A 23,620-nucleotide genomic window follows, 5' to 3' on the forward strand; every position below is an offset into this window, starting at 1 on the left:
TTAGTGTTGTCAATTGTGCCGGGAAGGGAGACCACCACTTCACATAATCGAGAAAGCCTATAACGCAGGGAACAAGTGGAAATCATTTCGCTGGAGAGGCAGAGCCCAGAACAAGCCAAATTCCTTGGAATCCTCAGTGACACGCACATCCTCCACTAACAGCAGCATCCTGGCCAGCTGTCTGGCTGCAGCAAGCATTTTGGCGGGGGGATGAGGGCTCCGTTTATGCTTTCCATGTGGCTTCCACTCCGCCACGTTGGGTCAACGTCGCACAGGGTTGGAAGCAAAGAAAGCACATAAGAAATCTGCATCTATTTTATTCTCTCAGGAGCCAGAGCTGTGTGTGCTTGGTGACTGGGCTGATGCGGGTTTTCCTGTCCTGAGAAGGTGGCTGGGGTTGTTCGTGGGCGGAGAGGTGGGGCTGTTACCCAGCACTCCCTGTGCCAAAATGGTGCTCAGTGCTGCCCAGCTCTCAGCCCACTTCCTTCTTTCCTCTTCTCTCTTGGGCTCCCCAACCTGCCGGTTCTGTAGAAAAATCAAAGAAATAATACTACTTTTGGTGGTCAGTGAGTGTTTCATCCAAGAAAGGAGTGTGGCATCACTTGCATTTGATTACATAATTGGACCATTAGCAGCCAACTAAGACCTTCTGGAAAATTTGTTCTGGTTGCTACTTCTAAAATATCAAGTTTTCCTTCTAAACTGATAACAAAAAGTCAATCACCACCATTTAGTTGCAATGTTGGTTAATATGTGTTGTGGAAAGGACTGCATCAAGGCTTTATATTGTCACCCTGCTTGTTTAACTTATATGCAGAGTATATCATGTGAAATGCCAGACTGGATGAAGCACAAGTTGGAATCAAGATTGCCGCGAGAAATATCAATAACCTCAGATATGCAGATGACACCACCCCTATGGCAGAAAGCAAAGAAGAACTAAAGAGCCTCTTGATGAAAGTGAAAGAGGAGAGCAAAAAAGTTAGCTTAAAATTCAATATTCAGAAAACTAAGATCATGGCATCCAGTCCCATCACTTCATGGCAAATAGATGGGGAGACAGTGGAAACAGTGACAGACTTTATTTTGGGGGACTTCAAAATCATTTGGGTCTACAGCCATGAAATTAAAAGACGCTTGCCCTTTGGAAGAAAAGCTATGACCAACCTAAGTTTCCCTGGTGGCTCAGACGGTAAAGAATCCACCTGCAATGCGGGAGACCTGGGTTCGATCCCTGTGTTGGGAAGATCCTCTGGAGAAGGGTATGGCAACCCACTTCAGTATTCTTGCCTGTGGACAGGGGGGCCTGGTGGTCTACACTCCATGCAGTTGCAAAGAGTCAGACACAACTGAGCATCTAAGCACAGCAACCTAGACAGCATATTAAAAAGCAGAGACATTACTTTGCTGACAAAGGTCCATCTAGTCAAAGTTATGGTTTTTCCAGTAGTCACGTATGGATGTGAGAGTTGGACCATAAAGAAAACTGAGCGCCAAAGAACTGATGCTTTTGAACTGTGATGTTGGAGAAGACTCTTGAGAGTCCCTTGGCCTGCAATGAAATCAAACCAGCCACAGTCCTAAAGGAAATCAGTCCTGAATATTCTTTGGAAGGACTGATGCTGAAGCTGAAACTCCAATACTTTGCCCACCTGATGTGAAGAGCTGACTCATTGGAAAAGACCCTGATGCTGGGAAAGATGGAAGGCAAGAAAAGAAGGGAACAACAGAGGATGAGATGGTTGGATGGTGTCACCAACTCAATAGACATGAATTTGAGTAAACTCCGGGAGTTGGTGAAGGACATGGAAGCCTGGTGTGCTGAAGTCCATAGGGTTGCAAAGAGTTGAACATGACTGAGCAATTGAACTGAACTGAACTGATGTGTTGTGTGTGACACAAAGTCTTTTAGCACTCTCTGATAATTTGTTGTCACAATCCATGCGAGAGATCCTCCTACAATTTCCATTTCATACATGAGAACAGTGAGGCTGCCCTGCTGGGGAGACTGTCTAGAGACATCCGTCTAGTACAAGATGTGTTCTGCCTGAGGCCCTGTGCTCTTAAGGAGATAGTCACAAGGAGGAAATGTTCCTGACAGAAATATGGTTATGAGCAGGAGCTATGCCCTCGGAAGTATTTTTAGGATGTTTCCTGAGACAGGCTCTGGCCACGTGGAGGTGAAGGCTGGGTCCGACTCCTTGGATGCCCCCCTGTACTGAAATGTTAGGGGTGAGATTATAATGCGTCAGCTACAAATTGCCACTGTACAGTGTATTTGTGTGTGTGTGTGTGCACACTCAGTGAGTGTTTTATCCATCAGACTAGTATGCTATTCATGCAGTATAATAAATAATCTATCACCAATCAGTTTGTACTATTGTCCTTGAAATTTGTCTTTCGCTGCTGTTTATAAAAAACCCCATGGACTGTAGCCTGCCAGGCTCCTCTGTCCATGGAATTCTCCAGGCAAGTATACAGGAGTGGGTTGTCATTCCCTTCTCCAGAGGAGAAGAGGATGTTCCTAACCCAAGCATTGAACCCAGGTCTCCCGCATTACAGGCAGATTCTTTATCGTCTGAGCCACCAGGGAAGCCCCAGGCTTATTCATACAAATCAGTAGAGAAAAGACAGCTTTTTGCCTTAGAAGAGATGGAGAGGTGATCTCCTCTCCCCAAAATACCACACACACACACACATAGAAATGATCAATGTGAACATATATTTTAAAAATTCAAATTTGCCAATAATCAAACAGGCAAATTAAAATAAAGGAGTAAAATTTTTTTTGTCTTTAGTGTGTTGCTTTAGTGATAACAGCAAACACTGGTGAGGATGTCAGGGGTTTGAATTATTTGAAGCCTTCTAGAAAACACTTTAAAACTATTTATTAAAAGCTTTTAAAAACATGAATACCTTCTGTCCCAGAAATTCCACTTTTAGGATGTATCCTGAGTATATGAAAAAATTTCCCGAAGTTGTATACAAATGCCAGCAAAATCTGAATTAAATTATGGCACAGTTGTTATTGTCTATCATGCAGTTATTCAAAATTATATTTAGACTATATTTAATGTTGTTAAATCAGAGAAGGCAATGGCAGCCCACTCCAGTACTCTTGCCTGGAAAATCCCATGGATGGAGGAGCCTGGTAGGCTGCAGTCCATGGGGTCACTACGAGTCAGACATGATTGAGCGACTTCACTTTCACTTTTCACTTTCACACATTGGAGAAGGAAATGGCAACCCACTCCAGTGTTCTTGCCTGGAGAATCCCAGGGACGGGGGAGCCTGGTGGGCTGCCCTCTATGGGGTCGCACAGAGTCAGACACGATTGAAGTGACTTAGCAGCAGCAGCAGCAATGTTGTTAAATACCATTCTTGATGCACATGGGAAAAGCAGGTTACAAATCATCACATATGCTTAGGAAAGAGACTGAAAGGACCACTACACAAATATTCACAGCACATTGTTCCTGGGAGGTGGTGTCATAGTACTTTTTAAGACTTGTACTTTTCTGCTATTTCTAAATTTCCCTACTGATATAACTTACCTTTGTGGATGCTGGTCTGACTGTGATAAACCTGCAGGCACACTCAGAGATCAGTGGTAAATAGGAAGAGTCATCAGCTCAGCTTTACTTGTCTCCTGTCAGATAAAATCACAATACCTATGAAATATTTCTATTTCTGTAATAGTATTTAATGAGGGAGATGAGAAACTTAGGTGTGTTTGGATGTCTGTCAATGACCCCAATCCTGGTTGAATTTTATGTCAAATGATGGTAAGCAAACTCAGAGCTGAACAGAAGTGTCAGGTCAAATTTGTGTTATTGTACTTGTTTTTAATTTGAAAAGGAACACTTTTAAAGCCCTTTCTGGTTGACATTAGATGAGGAAGTTAATAGGGGCTTATTTGTTTTCAGGCGTTCATACATACATTGTACTTCTATTCTTTACACAGGGACAAGACTGAAATTTATATTCCATTGTTAGCATTTTCAACAAAGGATGTTTTTTCATCCAGAAAATAACTCTATATTCTAGTTCACAATTTGGTAATAGACATCAAAAGATGGAACAGTATTGGAAGAAATCAAGCCTTCTCTTCATGTAAAATTACTAAAGAATGAACTAGCAGTGGGTTCTATGAATTGAAATAAGAAGATTATTGTTTCTGAGAAATTATTCCAAAGAATGCTCAATTTTAACTTGAAAAAAGTGAGCAATAGTACAGACAAAATTACCATATTCTTGTTCTAGAGAAGAAAAAATTAAAGAAAAATATGATTTTCATTAAAATGCTATAAGGAATAAATATACAGAATTATGTTTTTCTACAAGATTTTCCTGTCAATACCTTAAGTTGGTGTAAGTTATGTATTTCAAAGCGCTTCCCTAGTGGCTTAGTTGTAAAATAATCTGCCTGCAATGCAGGAGACCCTGGTCCCATCCCTGGGTTGGGAAGATCCCCTGGAGAAGGGAATGGCAACCTACTCCAGTATTCTTGCCTGGAGAATCCCATGGACAGAGGAGCCTGGCGGGCATCAAAACTCTGGTAAAACATGGTGGTGGTGATGATGCTAATGCCTATTATCTGCAAAAAAAAAAAATTATAGTTTTGAAAGCACTTTCAAGCACAACATCTCTTGCTTCCCCCCATCACCAGAGAAAGTGTTCCTCTTCCCATTTTAGTGGGTGGTCCCACCATTAACACACCGCAGGAACCAGCCCAGGCTCCTGACAGCCCTTCAGATTCCTGAATAAAGTCCTCAGATATAGCTAATTTTCATACATTAAGATAGTATTTCAAGAACATTTAGAGCCAAAGTTATTGGAGCATAGAGTTAGTATATAAAGGAGAAAGTACTTATTTTAGAAGAAGACCCAAAGAAGTATTGTTTCTTTTAAAGTAGCAAAATAGGGGAAGTTTCTTGCTGTGTAACACATTAAGATAAGAAAAAAATTTTTGCAATTTTGAGAAATGGGGACAACTGATACCCAGAAACATATCAAGACAATATTTTACTAGTTTCACAATTTAGACCACTCACTGAAACTGGGTAACTGGTATACAAACCATTGGAGATGCTGACCGATGGACCAACACATTTCTTGATATTGATAAAGAAAGAAGACATATTTACATATTCATTCATTCATTGATTCTACAAATATTTATTGAGGATTTATTATGTGCCAAGCACCATGCTTGATCACAGGGAAATAGGGACTATAATTGAGAAAGAAAGAAAAGAAAGTGAAGTCACTCAGTCGTGTCTTACTCTTTGCCACCCCATGGACTGTAGCCTACCAGAGAATCTGTCCGTGGGATTTTCCAGGCAAGAGTACTGGAGTGGGGTGCCATTTCCTTCTCCAGGGGATCTTCCCGACCCAGGGATCGAACCTGGTCTCCTGCATTGTAGGCAGACACTTTACTGTCTGAGCCACCAGGGAAGTCAAATAACTGAGAACAGTACCAGAAATGAGTGTTCCCTGTCCTTATAGAACTTAAGCTCAAGGCCTGGGGGAAGGTAGATATCAATCAACTTTTCACCAGGAGGAATGTAAAACAGCAAACCATAGTGAGAACTGTCAAGCAAAGGTAGGAAGTGTCTTGAGAGCAAGGGCTTCCCTGGTAGCTCAGATGGTAAAGAACCCACCTGCAAGGTGGGAGACTCACGTTTGACCCTTGGGTCAGGAAGATCCCCTGGAGGAGAGATTGGCTACTCACTCCAGTATTCTTGTCTGGAAAATTCCACGGACAGAGGAGCCTGGTGGGCTACAGTCCATGGGGTCACAAAGAGTTGGACACAACTGAGCAATAACAGTCTCACTTTAGAGCATTAGGTGAATAACCCCATCTTGTTGGGGGGTTCAGGAGGGATCTGGATGGTGTAGACCTGATGCTATAGAAGGAAGGGTTATCTTTATGAAAAACAGTACAAAATTATAAATACAAAATTAAGCCTAATAGAGAATATTAGTTTTGAATGAGAAAAGAAATGGTGACAAATTACGAATTTTTTTAAAGCTGCAAATACCATAAGATCTTCCCTCCCCACAAAACCCACAGTACTTTTTACTAGCTTCCTGACATAGCTCTGTAACATCTTTTGTTTGCCTGCTTTTTAATCACGGTTTCATATGGTAACAATTTTTTATATGGACTAGAGAAAGTTATGTGGCCATTACTCTAGCTGTCGGCTGATGAAAATGTCTTGTTATATTCTTGCTCACTCATTGTGAAATGCTTCCTTCAGCTTTACAACTCATTTTTGGTAGTGTCATGTGCCAGGTAAAGATTGAGGTAGATTTGGGGAAAGCTGCATAAGCTCCATCAAGCTTTATGTATGATTTGTAAGATTTGGGAGTTTTTCCCACAGATTGGCTTCTAGAGCGTTTTAGACTTTGCTGCTCTTTCACTCTCCACAGAATTGTTTTCAACTTTTTATTTTTTTCAGTTTTTATTTTGTGTTGGGGTGTAGCTGGTTAACAACACTGTGGTTGTTTCAGGTACACAGCAAAGGGTCTCAGCCATACATATACATGTATCCATTCTCCCCCAAACGCCCCTTCTATCCAGGCTGGCACATAATAGTAAGTAGAGCTCCATGTGCTATAAAATACTGCCATTTTGAATAGAGCAGTGTGTACATGACCTTCCCAAAGTCTCGAACTATCCCTTCCCCCTGGCAACCACGAGTTGGTTTTCTAAGTCTGTCCCCACAGCCCTTTGCTGCCAGGTGCCGCAGGACCCGCTTATACCGCCTATGACCTCCGGCCCTGCTCCTCCGGGTCTCTGCCTGCCAGGCAGATCGGCCGAGTGGGAGGTGGGCACATTCCCGGAAGCCCTCCCTCTACCAGAACACCAGTGAAATGACTGACAACCAAAGATCCGTGTTATGTCCCACTAAATCCAAACTAAATGTCTTTCCCCACCTGGGTCACCATGTCCCTTTCAGCAGCAGGGAAGGTGAGGGAGGCAGAGGTGGAGTGGAGAGAGACAGGGGTCTGAGCCACATGTGGCTTAGCTCTCGGTTTATAAATTTTACAGAAATGTGTGACCACAGGACCACCCTGCAGGGCCCTCATTTCCTCAGGGTCTCAGAAGGGGCTCCTGCAAGGGACAGCTCCTGAAACTAAGGCTTTCGGGTGCAGTCTTTGGATTCTGTGAGCGGAATGATTTGGGGGCTGAGGTCTGCTGAGGTCTGAGTCACTAGAATGACTCCTGTTGCCTGGGTTAGGGTGGACCCGGGGCCATGCATAGGGCGGGTCCTGGCATTCCTCAAGCTCTGAAGCCTCTCAGCCTTCCCAGAGACCCTTCAGGGCTTCAAACTGGAGTAGCTCACACAGGAAAGCGTCTGCCTGCAGTGCAGGAGACCCGGGTGCGATCCCTAGGTCGGGAAGATCCCCTGGAGAAGGAAATGGCAACCCACTCCAGTACTCTTGCCTGGAGAACCCTATGAATGGAGGAACCTGATAGCTTACAGTCCATGGGATTGCAGAGACTCGGACACGACTGAGCGACTTCACTTTCACTTTTCACTTTGAGTAGCTCCAGATCTGTTTGATACAGCCCATCTCTGCAGAAGATTAGGCTTGAAGCAAGTGTCTGTAACCACCTGCTTTTTCCTTCTCTTCCTCCCTCCCTTCTTCCTTAATATCAACCAATATTAAATTTTCCAACTATCTCCTTTTATTCCCAGTGGGCTTGTTTGAATCAAAACCCAAACAGTGTCCATACATCGCATCAGGTGCATAGATCTCCTAGACTCTTAATCTGTAAGTCCTTCTTCTGTGTTGTTTTAATTGCTACATCTTTGTTGAAGAAACTAGACTTTGTCTATAGAGTTTCTCCCAATCCAGATTTTGTCAGTTGCATCCAGGTTGTTTTAGCACATTCTCCTGTCCCCTATATTTTCCGTAAACCAGTGATTAGATCTAAAGCCTTAGATTTGGGCTCAACATTTTTTCAAGAAAACTGAAGAAGTGATACTGTGTACTTCCAGCATCACCACTTCAAGGGGCTCCTTAGGTCCTGTTACCTCTTTCTGATACTAGGACGGATCAGTGTGGCCAGGTGCTGCCATTCGGATTCATGATTACAAAAGTCAGCATTTCCCCTAGTGGATTTAGCAGTCATTCATGGCCTAGATCCATTATTTCACTGGGCATGCAAAGAAGTGATAGTTTCACCATACCTTCTCTATTTATTAGGTAGAACACACTTGTGAAAAAGTTAGCATTACAGACTACTTCGTGTTTCTGAAATAAATTTTATAAAAGAAAGAAAAAGTTAAAAGAAAGACAGTATAAATGCATGATCCTTTGTCATTATTTACCATGCTTTAGAGGGCTCCCCACTCCAGTACTCTTGCCTGGAAAATCCCATGGATGGAGGAGCCTGGTAGGCTGCATTCCATGGGGTCGTTAAGAGTCGGACACGACTGAGCGACTTCACTTTCACTTTTCACTTTCACACATTGGAGAAGGAAATGGCAACCCACTCCAGTGTTCTTGCCTGGAGAATCCCAGGGACGGGGGAGCCTGGTGGGCTGCCGTCTATGGGGTCACACAGAGTCGGACACGACTGAAGTGACTTAGCAGAGGACTCCCAGGTGGTGCTAGTGGTAAAGAACCCACCTGCCAATGCAAGAGACGTAAAGAGACGTGGGTTCGGGAAGATCTCTTGAACAGGACATGGCAACCCACTCCAGTATTCTTGCCTGGAGAGTCCCATAGACAGAGGAGCCTGGCGGGCTATAGTCCATAGGGTCGCAAAGAGTCAGACATGACTGAAGTGACTTAGCATGCACCCATACCATGTTCTAGAGTCATGAGTTGGTGTCCAACAAAACACAATGGTGATTAACTATTTTTAAAATATGGACTCATCGGTTTTGAGCTTATTTGGCTTGTATCCTTTCATTGCAGATTTATTCTTCTAAGTGCTCAAAATTTCCCCACTTTGGCCACTGAGAGCCTCTTCAGGATGGATGGACTTTGATAGCTTCTTTGCTCCCTGGTACACGTATGGCTCTTCCTGTGCCATTCCTGCCCTAGGCCTGGGACTGGCCAGTTCTCCAAAGATTTCTGTTTCCTTTTAGTCGGCAATGGTATTTAAAGACCAAAATACGTGAGTGCTCGGTGACACTGATTTTTTTTTTCAAGCATTCAAGCTCTTTTTTTTTTTTTTTGTATTCCAGATTGTAGATGTTTGATCATATTCAGCTTAGCTTCTTGTTATTGTTTGATTTTGTTATTTTTTTTTAGTAAAAATGTCTTAAGCATTTGCTTCTTTTCAAACTGAGTACAGAGACTGTCGGGTTGTTTCCCTCTTACTAATGTTAACCTTGAGCATTCACTTAAGATGGCCACCTCCAGAACTCTCATTACAAAAATATCTTTTCTCCTTTGAAATAAATAAGTAACCTGCAGAGTAATGCTTTGACATCATATAAATATCCAGTTCCCTAAAATTTTTCCTAATGGTTTTACCTGCCATTGAAGACCTTGCTTGAATCAATGGATACCCCAGGGTATGCACAACAGCGATTTAAAATTTACACCTCTATATTTATTAGCTGATATTTTTGTTTAATGAGGATCTTCCTTTTTTCATATTCATTGACATCTATTATTCACTACTATGTGTTCACTCAATGTGCTGCAATCATTATTATTTCTATTATACAATAAACATTAATATTTAGAAGCAAAATAGTCTTGAATTTGGTCAGCAGGAACTCAAGCTTCTTTAGTGTCCTTCTGACATTACTGCATTAGTCTCTGAGTATTGCAACAGACCTAGAATGAGCCATTTCTCTTAGGAACCCACGTTCCTTTTGGTGAGAAGTGTTTGCAGTTTGGGTGCTAAGTGCTCTCTCACTACTGGCTTGTCATTGCTTCCAGGCTTTTTCAGTGGACACAGTTAGAAACACATTTTGTTCTTTAACTAATGGAACGAAGGATCCTTTATTTTCTTCTTTTCCAGTTTTCTGTGCTGTCTAAAATTCTAAATGAAATATATATTTTTATGGTGGTAAAATATACACAACATGAAACTTATATTTTATCATCTCATTTTTAAGGGTACATTCTGAGGCATTAAGTACATTCATGTTTTTGTGCAGCTATCACCACCCATACAGTCAAAATTAAGGGTTTTAAAGTCTCTTTATGTAATCTTTGTCTTCAGATGGTTTTGCCACCATACAACGTACAGTTATGCAAGTCATTTCCACTTGCTTTCAGTGTTGTGTGGCTGGTTTTCACCATTTTGATATTACTTTGTTTTGAATTATATAAAATAAACACATGATCCAAAATCACAGCTGTATGCCAAGGCACATTCATTGCCATGCTTCGACTGTTTACTTCCTTCTTCCACAGGAAAGCCTCCTAATTGTTTTCACTGGATCCTTCTATTGTTTCTTCTTGAAATTGAATGCAATGTGTATGTGTGTGTATATATATCCCCTGTTTAGGGGATGATACCTTCATGACGCAAAATGTAACATTCTTTAAGCACTATTACCTACCTTGTTCTTTTCACTTAACAATAAATCTTAATGGTTACCCTATATGTCTATAGTGGTCACCCTCATTCCTCTTTATCACTGCATAGTAACTGGAATCCATCATGCACTGTACCTTGTTCAACTATTTCCCATCGATAGACATTTGTGCCATGTTTATGGAGCTATTCTAAGTCCTGCTGTAAATCCAGCAGTACAACAGCGGTAGGGGCCAGGTGGGCAGAGGTTGCCGGAGGATACGCATTGCCTACTTACTGGGATCTTCAGTGGAGGCTCCCAAAAGAGGGAATCATCAAAGAGTCCTGGAAAGTGCCCATGAAAAAGTTAGCACAACACATCCAGCCAAGAAAGTCTTCCTTGCCCCATTACTTCTCTCTACACCTTCTTTTTAAAAATCATTTATTTATTTCTTTTCGGCCGTGTTGGGTCTTTGCTGCTGCCCTGGTTTTCTCTCGTTGTGGGGAGTGGGGTTACTCTAATTGCAGTGTGTGGGCTTCTCACTGCGGGGGCCTATCTGTTGCAGAGCACAGATTCTCGGGCGTGCGGGCTTCAGTAGCTCATGTGCTCAGTGGCTGCAGCTCCCAGGCTCTATAGCACAGGCTCAGTACTGGTGCCACACAAGCTTAGTTACTCTGCAGCATGTGGCATACTCCCCGATCAGGGATGGAACCCATGTCTCCTACACGGGTAGGTGGGTTTTATCCACTGGACCACCAGGGAAGTCCTCTCTCCACCTTATTTAGCCAATGTGGGACTAAGATGGGAAGAGACAGAGCAGAAACAGAGCAGAATTGGACCATGTCTTTTATAATATGTTATAAAATTGGTATTATAAAACCAGCTCTATTCAAAAGCTATTTTTGAAGTACAATTATCACTCTAAAACAAAATTATATGTGTATATTGAAGAAAATATGGAAACTCCTTTATGTTATCTGAAATTTTAAGAAATAAGCAGAATAGCTACTCTTGTTGCATATTCACACACTTTTATCAGTTTCTCAGCTTTGTTCTAATAGCATATTTTATTCAATATGGTCTTTCTTCCCTCAAAAAACTTACTGAAACCACTCTCAAAGATGCATTTTGTTATGCATTTATTATAATAAATTTGAAATTGGTGACATCTTCAATTGGGCTTTCTCTATAGATTATAATAATTTTATTGATAAAATACTCTTTACAGGCCTCAAGATGACAACAAAGCAAATTGTATTAAGTGGAGTATTCTATTTTTTAAAAATTTGAAATGCGCACATATTTTAGTCAAAGTATTTTCACAGGTATTATAATTTTGCGTTCATTCAGAGAATCTTCCTTCTACAGACATTTGTACAAGACAAAAATAATCAAATAAATTAGCTCTATTTATGATTCTCTTTTACTGTTTCACCAAGTTTAAACGCTGCAAAATTTTAGGTCTTTTCAATTATATTCCATTCTGTTAAAAACATAATATAAAAAACTGAAAAATAGGAGCCCTTCCCCCAAGTCATATAAACCATTTAATGTGTTCAGTTCCTCCTCACTTTTAAAAAATTGAAACAAAATTCATCATTTTAAACTGTACAATTCAGCGGCATTTACTGCCTTCACAATATTGTAAAACCACCACCTCTATCTAGTTCTAAACATTCCATCACCTCAGAAAGGGACCTTGCCATTAAGCAGTCATTCCCATACCCCTTTTCCTCCGTCCCTGACAGCCATTTACCTACATTCTGTCTCTATGGATTTACCCGTTGTGGATGTTTCATATGAATGGAATCAGACAGTGTTCGACCGTTGTTTCCAGCTTCTCTTACTTAGCATAATGTCATCAAGGTTCATGCACCTCCCAGCATGTATCAGGACTTCATTCCCTCCTCATGGCTGAATAATATTCTGTGGTATGGATATACTGCATATTGTTTATCCATTCAACTGTTGACAGACATTTGGGCTATTTATACCTTTTAGCTATTGTAAATAGTGCTGCTATGGACATTTCTGTACAAGTGTTTGTTTGAACACCTGTTTTCAGTTTTATTGTGGTTTACCTAGGGGTGGAATTTCTGGGTCATCTGGTAATTCTATATTTAATTTTTTAAGGAACAGCCAGACTGTTTTCTACTGCAGCTGCATCATTTTACATTGCTATCAGCAGTACACAAAGGCTCTAATTTCTCCACATCTTTACCAACACTCATTATTTTCCATTTATTTATTTATTATGATAGCTGTCTTAGTGGGTGTGAAATGGCATCTCATTGTTCCTCCTTTGCTTTTGAGGAGAAAAAAAAATGTAATATCTTCCTGCTTAGAGCATTGTTTTCAATCATTGCAATTCACTAAAAAACTTCAAAAACTGATTTGTTGTGTTGTTGTTGCTTCATTCCTGGAATACTTGGTTGACTATTTCCAACTTATTTGTTAGAATTATTTGTTTGGAACAAAGTGTAACCAAAATGCAACCAACAGTTAGATGACTCATCTTTGGGAAAATTTAATTCCATTACAGAATATTTTGGTTGATTTATAAAATATTTTCAAAGGCTTTAACATTTCTGAAATTTTATTCATGATTAACTGCCAAAAAAAGAAAAGCATACATACCCCCATGCTGATGTATGTTTTTGTACTCAATGTCATCTCAGTTGCAAAAATTTTACAGTTCAACTTCTGATAGATAGCTAGATAGGTAGACTAATAGACAACTAACACTGATATTTTGAAAATGTTCCAGCTTGTTTAAATGTGATGACAAATTACCTGTGTATTACAGTCATTTCCAAATACATTTCTGCTTCAGAAAGCTCCCAATTTAGAGATAACAATGTTTTAACCACAGTTCTTTGCTCCACCAAAATTTGTAATCCTATTATCACTGTGAAAAGAAATAATTTTATCTTCAGTGTTGAATTTCTGATTAAGATCTTTAAAAGTGTCTCACTGTTGACAAAGTAAACCTCCATTTGATTCCATGCACTGGATAAAATATTAAATTATCATTAGAGTTAACTGGTTTTCTGTTTGAAGCATCTCTTGTCACTGATATAAACCAGGCATCACTTGACTGTTTGCAAAAATTCTTTTGCAGCCAGAGGAGCCAATCCGTGGTTTTTTTTCTTACATGTGCACAAGAAGATATGGGATCTAAAATAAGCAAAATAAATTTACAAGACAGACGTTTGATCTAAATAAAAATCATGCTTTACAGAGTGATCTATAAAACCTTTTCTGCAGCTGCATGCATTAAACATAATAGATGTTAGTGCTTCTCTGGAAGATTGGTATCTCTTGATTTTTATACGGTCAATAATACTGCTGCAGCTCCTCCCGTGGATTGGCAGATGTCAACAAATGTTTTTACAAATCATATATTCATCTAATTCTTTAAGGAGAAAAACAAAGTGAGAGACTTTATTTTCTTGGGCTCCAAAATCACTGCAGATGGTCACTGCAGCCATGAAATTAAGAGATACTTTATCTTTGGAAGAAAAGCTATGGCCAACCTAGACAGCATATTAAAAAGCAGAGACATTACTTTGCCAACAAAGGTCCGTCTAGTCAAAGCTATGGTTTTTCCAGTGGTCATGTATGGATGTGAGAGTTGATCTATAAAGCAAGCTGAGTACCGAAGAATTGGTGCTTTTGAACTGTGGTGTTGGAGAAGACTTTTGAGAGTCACTTGAACTGCAAGATCAAACCAGTCAATCCCAAAAGAAATCAGTCCTGAATATTCATTGGAAGGACTGATGCTGAAGCTGAAACTCCGATACTTTGGCCACCTGAGCAAAGAACTGACTCATTGGAAAGACCCCGATGCTGGGAAAGATGGAAGGCAGGAGGAGAAGAGTATGACAGAGAATGAGATGGTTGAATGGCATCACCAACTCAATGGGCATGAGTTTGAGCAGGCTCTGGGAGCTGGCGATGGACAGGGAAGCCAGGCGTGCTGCAGTTCATGGGGTCGCAAAGAGTCAAACAGGACTGAGCGACTGAAATGACTGACTGAATTCCTTAAGGGAGGGCTTCCCAGGCGGGTCACTGGTAAAGAATCTGCCTGCCAATGCAGGAGCCACAGGAGACGTGGGTTTGATCCCTGAGTTGGGAAGATCCCTTGGAGGAGGAAATGGCAATTCACTCCGGTATTCTTGCCTGGAAAATCCTGTGGACAGAGAAGCCTGGTGAGCTACAGTTCATGAGCTTCCAAAGAGTCCGACACGACTGAGCAATTGAGCACTAGCACTAATTCATTAAGGAATGAAAATTCAGTACCTATACATATCATTAAACACATACTCACATTGTTTTTTAGGTCATTGCTGCTAAAAGGGTTTATTATAAATAAAAAGCATTATCAACTAATAATAGTCATCAGTTTATACCATATAATAAGTAACAATACCACCACAGCAAAAAATTTCCCATGAAACTTAATGGAAATTAAATGCTTAAATGCTCTCTAGCAGGATCACAGCTTCTCTTATCTGCAGGTATTTCTTCTCTTGCACCTAAATTATGATTTCCCACATTATGCTGACTCTGGCAGGGAAGTCTGGCAGCTTGTGACTCAACCCAGACCATAGGAGAGCTGGGTGATAGACCAAGTCGCCCAGCAACATTGATTATTTTCCTTCTGCAAACAGCAGAAGGAGCCACATCCCCAAATGCTTGTGTGTGAGCAGACTGTGCTATTAGCTACCATCCTACCTGCAGTCACTGAAGGGAGGCGTTAGTTACCTTGCGGCTAGAAGGGTTGGGAAAAAATGAGTTGCACTCAACTTTAAGTTTTCACTTCGGGTTGAAGTGAAAGTGCTTTTCACTATGCATGAGTCTTGCATGCTTCTAGTAGAGATGTTAAAAGAACTAAGAAGGACCAATAGAGACCTACCAAAGTCACTCACTTCCATGAAACTACTACTAATAATTCTTTATTAAAAATGGGAAATCTAGGAGAGATGCTAACAAGGGCAAGATGCCAGGACAACAGGCATAAACTGGGACTGCTCTAGGCAATTCCTGATGCATGATCACTCTGTCCTCAGCTGCTTGAACAGGAAAAGACTGAGCTTTGAATGACCATGCAAGAGTTGACTGTGGCTTGGCCTGGATGCTTTGATCTGTCATTTAAAGCCTCCATTGCTTGTTGTGTTGTTCAGTCACTCAGCTGTGTCCAGCTCTTTGCGACCCCATGGACTGCAGCACGCCAGGCTTCCTTGTCCTTCACCATCTCCCAGAGCTTGCTCAAATTCATGTCCATTGAGTCGGTGACGCCATCCCACCACCTCATCCTCTGTCGTCCCCTTCTCCTGCCTTCATCTTGCCCAGCATCAGGGTCTTTTCTAATGAGTAAGCTCTCCACATCAGGTTGCCCAATTATTGGAGCTTCAGCTTTAGCATCAGTCCTTCCAATGAATAGTCAGGACTGGTTTCCTTCAGGACTGACTGGTTTGATCTCCTTGCAGTCCAAGGGACTCTCAAGAGTCTTCTCTAACACCACAGTTCAAAAGCATCAGTTCTTTGGCACTCAGGTTTCTTTATGGTCCAACTCTCACATTCATACATGACCACTGGAAAAACCATAGCTTTGACTAGATGGACCTTTGTTGGCAAAGTAATGTCTCTGCTTTTTAATATGCTGTCTAGGTTGGTCATATCTGTTCTTCCAAGGAGCAAGCGTCTTTTAATTTCATGGCTGCAGTGACCATCTGCAGTGATTTTGGAGCCCAAGAGAAATAAAGTCTGTCTCTGTTTCCATTGTTTCCCCATCTACTGCTTAAGAGAGCAGAAAGGTACGGGCACGAGAAGGCTTCCTGGGAGAAAAACAAGCAGGACAGACCTACCTGGCCATAATGCAATTCCACTGAGCAACAAAGAATGAAAAAGAGCTTTCTTCAGATGGGAGTTTTGTAACTGACTACTTACTGCACACATGACACAGGAGAGGACATGGGATCAGAATGGATATAATTGATTTTAAATAGGACCTCTCACTATATGCCCCCTTCCCCCCACCGTTTCATTTTGCTGGGTAGGCACACTTGGCTGGTATTTATTTGTTATTTATTTATTTGGCTGCCTCAGGTCAAAGTTGCAGCACGTGGGACCTTTCCTTGCAGTATGCAGACTCCCTAGTTGTGGCATACCGGCTCAGTAGTTTCAGCTCCCAGGTTTACCTGCCCGTGGCTTATCGGATCTGTTTCCCAAGCAGGGATCAAACCTGCGTCCCTTTCATTGCAAGGTGGATTCTTAACCACTGGACCACCAGGGACGTCCCTAATGTTTATTTTAATACTACAATTTTAACTGCTTTACCTTTCTTGTGTTCAAACTGAAGTGTCATCTCCTCAACTTGGTATGGGATTGTAATGATATGGGAGTTATTTTTTTTGTTTTTAAGGAGGCTTATTTTTCTAATATCATACAACAAATTAGTCATTGACTATTGTTCTTCAAAGGAGGGCATTTAAAACCTTGGATGACTACACATCTATTCCAGTGATGATGATATTAATAAAAATGTGAACAATGATAGCTAATATGTATTAAGAACTTACTAAGTGGCAACCTGTGTGCTGGGTGCATTTTCTGGGTTGTCTCATTTAATCCTCATAACAAACTTGTAAGGCAGGTGCTACTTTACCGATGAGGAAACAGGCCTGGAAAGGATATTAAAAGCAAAGCTTTCAAATGCATAGTAAAGATGAATTCTTTTCAGTGGTTAAGGCACCCAGACGAGATTCAGCATCCTGCGTGTGGTTTTAAAGACTGGGATGGTTATACTGGCCTACGCTGCCTCCCACCCAGGCTGGGGGAGAAAATAAGAGAGATGGGAAACAGACAAACACAGGCAGATCAGGACAAAGTGCTAAACAGAGCCCTCAGGGCCCAACACACTCAGCACCAGTGATGTGGCCTTAGTGCAGGGTGCACGGCAACTTGGCGTGTTCCTTGGTGTACGGCGGCCGCTCACCCCTCGGTGGGATGTTCTGGCAGGAACCTGGGTTTGTGTTTCGTCTCCGAGGTGGCTGCCTGTCTGCGGTCACACCACGGCTCATTGACCTGGGCTCTGAGCAGCCTTTTTTGATTCCAGGATGAAAAGAGCCATGAAGGGAACTTTCATTCACTCCTGGATTTGCCTGCCCATCAAGTCTGAGGGCAGAGCTGCAAAGGGTCCCTGTGTGCCCAGGGAGCCACAGCCAGACCAGCACCCTGCCCCTGGAGCCCCGGCCTTCACCATGCCTCTCCTCCTCCTTCTCCAGGGCTCTGTAGACTGTCATTCCTACCCCCTCAATGAAGATCATTTCGAGATACCATTGCTTCTACCAACTCTTTGGACTTTTCATCCTTGGGGGGTAAAAAAAAGGTTAACAATATCTCAGTATTTATTTGCTTCTAAAACTACTGATTCTCTTTTAAAAACACAAGGTTAACAATCATTTGTTTCTCTGAGGGACGGAATAAAATATGTTGCATTCGCCAATTCATTTTATACTGATGATAGTACATTTTAAATTACACAATGTTTAAATTGTCAAATAAATATCAGATCAAAACACAGTTGGTTAAAGGTAAAATGTGATGACTTTTAAGGCAGTTCCATGAATAAATTATATTCATTTAGTTCTCTACCATAAGTTAATTGGTCCCTTTTTTTAAACATATTTTTGGTTGTGCTGGGTCTTCGCTGCTGCGTGGGCTTTTCTCTAGTTGCAGCGAGGCAAGGTCACTCTTCCTTGCAGTGTGCTGGCTTCTCATTGGGGAGGCCTCTCTTGTTGCGGAACATGGGCTTTAGGGTGCACGGCCTTCAGTAGTTTCGGCCCATGGGCTCAATAGAGCAATTCCCTGGCTCTACAGCACAGGCTAGATAGCTGTGGCCCACGAGCTTAGTTGCTCCACAGCATGTGGGATCTTCCCAGGCTAGGGATTGAACCTGAGTCTCCCGCATTGGCAAGTAGATTCTTTACCACTGAGCCACCAGGGAAGCCCTAGATAACTTTTTTGAGGACAGTAAAAAGTCAGTATGTCCTAACCTGGAAAAGCAGAGTGTTGTGTAATATAAGGAAGAAATCCTTTGAGCAAGGCCTCAGTGAATTAAAATAAGGTCCATGTGAATTAAAATAAGTAGTTAGCAAATAGAAACTTTTGGAACCAGTTGCCAGAGCAATCCGCTCCAAGATGGAGGCCCCCCATCCTCGGGGGCATAGGCCAAAGCCTTGAGGCCCTTGACCAGAGCAGAACTTGGCCCTCATATCAGGCCCAGCTACCCTCGCCACTCCAAGCACCTGGGGGAGCTTTGTGCTTTGCAGAGACCACCGAGGTGGGTCAATTGTAATTTGCTGGGCAAGAACTATATCGCACCCTGATAGCTGATGTGTCCTGAATGCTTACTGTGGCCACTTCACAATTATGTACATTTTACAAGCACGGTTTCACCCAGACTTCACACGTTCCTATGAGGAATGTGTTGTTAGGTAGGAAAACTGGGCTGAGAGACATTGAGGGACTCGCCAACGTAACACAGATAAGACAGGGAATTTCATGAAAAGATTTTTGTGAGGCTCTGGGCTAAGTAGTCCCACTTCTGAGCTCTGGGGTTCAATTAGTAACAATAACAACTCACTGAATCCTCAGCCAGCCCTGTGGATTCCATATACTTATCAGCCCCACTGAACAGATAATGTTGTTCAGGCACAGGGAACTGGGCCAAACTCGCACAGTTGTTAAGTGTTAAATCTGGGATTGGATTACAGTTATCCTGGCTCCGCAAAGCACACTGTTGGCCACTGTACCACACTGCCTCCAGGTGACTAACTTCCCTTCTGTTGCACTGCTCTGGGCCAGCTTTGGGAGTACCAGGGCACAGCGTCATGGTGCGGATGTCCCTTCTCATAAAGGGCACTTCACCATCACCAACAAGGTGGTTGTCCCAAGCTGCTGCAGCTGCTCGGCCTTTGCAGAGCTGGGGCAAGGCCTGCAGGTGCAGGAAGGACAGCAGGCTGGGCTCACCATGCAACAAGACAGAGGAGGAACACTTCGGAGCACATGAGTTAGGTGTACAGGCGGCAAAGGAAGGACTGGGCCATTGGAAGTAAAGGAAAAAAAAACTGGAAAAGCAATATTTTAAATACTTATTTGGAGATATGAAATGTCTTTCTATTTTCAGTTCAGTTCAGTTCAGTTCAGTCGCTCAGTCATGTCCGACTCTCCACGACCCCATGAATCACAGCACGCCAGGCCTCCCTGTCCATCACCAACTCCCGGAGTTCACTCAAACTCATGTCTACAGAGTCGGTGATGCCATCCAGCCATCTCATTCTCTGTCGTCCCCTTCTCCTCCCGCCCCCAACCTTCCCTAGCATCAGAGTCTTTTCCAGTGAGTCAACTCGTCGCATGAGGTGGCCAAAGTATTGCAGTTTCAGCTTTAGCATCAGTCCCTCCAATGAACATCCAGGATCGATCTCCCTTAGAATGGACTGGTTGGATCTCCTTGCAGTACAAGGGACTCTCAAGAGTCTTCTCCAACACCACAGTTCAAAAGCATCAATTCTTCGGCGATCAGCTTTCTTCACAGTCCAACTCTCACATCCATACATGACCACGGGAAAAACCATAGCCTTGACTAGACGGACCTTGGTTGGCAAAGTAATGTCTCTGCTTTTTAATATATTATCAAGGTTGATTATAACTTTCCTTCCAAGGAGCAAGCGTCTTTTAATTTCATGGCTGCAATCAGCATCTGCAGTGATTTTGGAGCCCAAAAAAACAAAGCATGACACTGTTTCCACTGTTTTTCCATCTATTTCCCATGAAGTGATGGGACCAGATCCCATGATCTTCGTTTTCTGAATGTTGAGCTTCAAGCCAACCTTTTCACTCTCCTCTTTTACTTTCATCAAGAGGCTTTTGAGTTCCTCTTCACTTTCTGCCATAAGGGTAGTGTCATCTGCATATCTGAGGTTATTGATATTTCTCCCAGCAATCTTGATTCCAGCCTGTGCTTCTTCCAGCCCAGCATTCCTCATGATGTACTCTGCATATAAGTTAAATAAGCAAGGTGACAATATACAGCCTTGACGCACTCCTTTTCCTATTTGGAACCAGTCTGTTGTTCCATGTACAGTTCTGACTGTTGCTTCCTGACCTGCATACAGGTTTCTCAAGAGGCAGGTCAGGTGGTCTGGTATTCCCATCTCTTTCAGAATTTTCCACAGTTTACTGTGATCCACACAGTCAAAGGCTTTGGCATAGTCAATGAAGCAGAAATAGATGTTTTTCTGGAATTCTCTTGCTTTCTCCATGATCCAGCGGATGTAGGCAATTTGATCTCTGGTGCCTCTGCCTTTTCTAAAACCTGCTTGAACATCTTTACAAAGTTTATTTTCTTAATAACTTATTTTCTTAGGTTGCAAGTGACAGAGACACAGCTCAGAATAGATTAAACATCCAAAGGGGATTTCACCCAACTAAAATGCCCCAGAGTGTTACTGACTCTAAGCTCAGCTTCATCCCAGGATACAGATAATGACTTCAAATCCCTCTGCCTCCCCATTCGCATTCTCCTTCCCCATGCCAGGGTGCCATTCTCTCCCACTCTAGACAGGACCCTCCTGTGGCCAGGTGAGATGGCCCAGCTTAACTGATCTAGGAGAAAGCACATCTCTTTTCAAATTAACATGCATCCATTTCCCAAGGGCACTCATTTTACGCTTGTTTGGGTCATGTGTTCTTCCTAGACCAGTCACCATGTCTGCCCTGGGTCATATGCCCATCATTCTGGAGGGAGGCAAGAGTCCCTTAACTGACATACAGCAGGATCATATAGAGGAGGGAAGGATGTTCCCTAAAGAAAGGGGAGTTGGACAGACAACATGACCGTAACACTTGGGGCTTTCAACTGCAGGAATTTATTAAGGAAATTATTACGGATGCAGCTACCCATGTCTGGGGGAAAGTCAATGCAGAAAAGTAACAACTTCAAGAAGATTTTGCAAATTCTCTCAAGGTACACCTACAAAAATCTGTCTAAAAGCCCTTTTGAGAATGTTAGGGGTTTTAAGATAACTCCTAAAAGGGAAGGAGTAAAAGCTTGTCTTGCTGATCTTTGCAGGTGAAATGAAGTGCAAGCTAGATGGGAAAATAAGGAGTCTCTCCCAGGCTCTGGGGGTGGCGGGTGGGTGTCCAGGGCCAGTCCCCACTGCAGGCTTCTGCCCGAGCCCTTGGCCCCCAGCAGCAGCCTCCAGGGCCACAGCCAAGCCCACCTGCACCTCTGGGGCCGAGTTAAGGACTTCTGCTTCCAGACCTTTCCTCTGCTTCTCACAAGCACTAAATTCACATCTTTTTATCCCCATTTTCCAAAAAAAGGCAGCAGACTCTCCTCCCCCACAAAGCAAACAGAAAACGGTACATTCTAGGAGGCCTCCCTGACCAATATTTGTGCCCATGTCATTACCAAATACTCCCGCTTCCAACGGCCGCTCACCTCTCCTTAATGACCGCTCTATTTCAGCAGGCGGCCGTCCATAAATCCTTCCGGGCCTTCTACTCTAAACAGGCCTCTTCTCACGCTGAGACTAGCCTCCTTGCCAGCCGTGTAAACACTCCCCAGCTCCCAGGGGAGGCTCTGACGTGCCCAGCCTGGCCTGGGCATTTACGATCAGATCATGGCAGCCAGCGACTGGGGTGGGGGGGCCCTCCTGCCCAGGGTTTAGAGAGGAGCCTGGCGCGGTCCAAATGGGAAGAGTGCCCCAGGCAGGGTTGTAATGAGGCATTTATGGTGTGGAGCCGGCCCCAGGCAAAACCGGGCAAAAGGTGTGGCCTGAGACATTTCTGAGGTATTAATGTATGTTTCCTTCTCTGTGTTTTTCCCTCCTCCACCTCATTTCCAAGCAAGTAAGTCAGGCCTTTTGTAAGCCTTCACCTCAGGGATTTTCACTCCACTGAAAGCTCCAAGCATGTGTGTCTGGAGGGAGGGGGATCCAGTCATGTAACCCTCCCAGTTCCCAGGACTGGTTCTGTTGGAGGTCTTCACACAGGAGCAGGAGGAAACGGAAGGCTCTGGGGGTCTCAGGGAAGCTGGAGCACCTTCACTGAGGTTTCCAGACTGGACAATGCCACTGAAACCAAAAGTCCCCCTACAGGGACCTCACAGCTTGAGTGACGCGACCATTAGGATGGACAGGAGAGTATGGCCCTTCCGCCATGCCCCTGGGGGCCCTGAGGGCCTCCCTGACCTTTGTGAGGCAATAGGAGGGAGCTTCAGTTGTGAGTGGGTTGAAATGTCCCCTCAACTGCACCAGCTGGGAGTTCAGAACTGTCTGTAAGTTTATTAAGAGGTGTGGGCAGAGTTACACCTCCTCCAAAGATGTCCTTTTCCTAACCCTTGGGCCCTATGAATATCCTGTTTTGTTTGGCAAAATTAAATTAAGGTTGCAGATGGAATTAAAATTGCTCATCAGCTGACCTGGAGGATCTCAACAGGCTTAATGTAATCTTCCACTTAAGAGAGTGGAAGAGGCCTTCAGAAAAACAGAACCCTGAAATGATTTGAAGCTGTTTTGTGTTGCTGCCTGTGAAGCAGGAAGGGAAGGAACCACAAGTCAAGGAATGCAGGTGGCCTCCAGGAGCTGAAGGAGGCAGGGACAGGATCCTCCCTCAGAATCTCCAGAAGGGACACAGCCCTGCCAACCCCTCCATCTTTGCCTAGAGAGAGGCCTGTTGGGTTTCTAACCTAGAGAGTTGTCAGAGAATAAAGCTGTTGTCAGCATCACTGGCTCAATGGACAGAAATTTGAGCCAACTCCGGGAAATAGTGAAGGACAAGGAAGCCTGGTGTGCTGAAATCCATGGGGTTGCAAAGAGTTGGACATGACTTAGTGACTGAACAACAGCAAAAAGTATTGTTTTAAGCCACCAAGTTTGTAGTGACTTATTACAGCAGCCATAGAAAACTAATACAGAGGACAGTAAGTGGAACTGACATTTCTTACACCCTGCGGCTTGGACTTGGTCCCCCCGTTGCAGGTTCTCCTCGCCCTCACTTTGATCCCTCTGGACTTGCCAGGTTGCTCAGGTCTCTTGCAGGGGCCCCACCGA

This window comes from Moschus berezovskii, chromosome 21 (assembly GCF_049115385.1).
Source record: "Moschus berezovskii isolate FMDL1 chromosome 21, NW_MosBer_1.0, whole genome shotgun sequence".
In the NCBI taxonomy this organism is placed as follows: Eukaryota; Metazoa; Chordata; class Mammalia; order Artiodactyla; family Moschidae; genus Moschus; species Moschus berezovskii.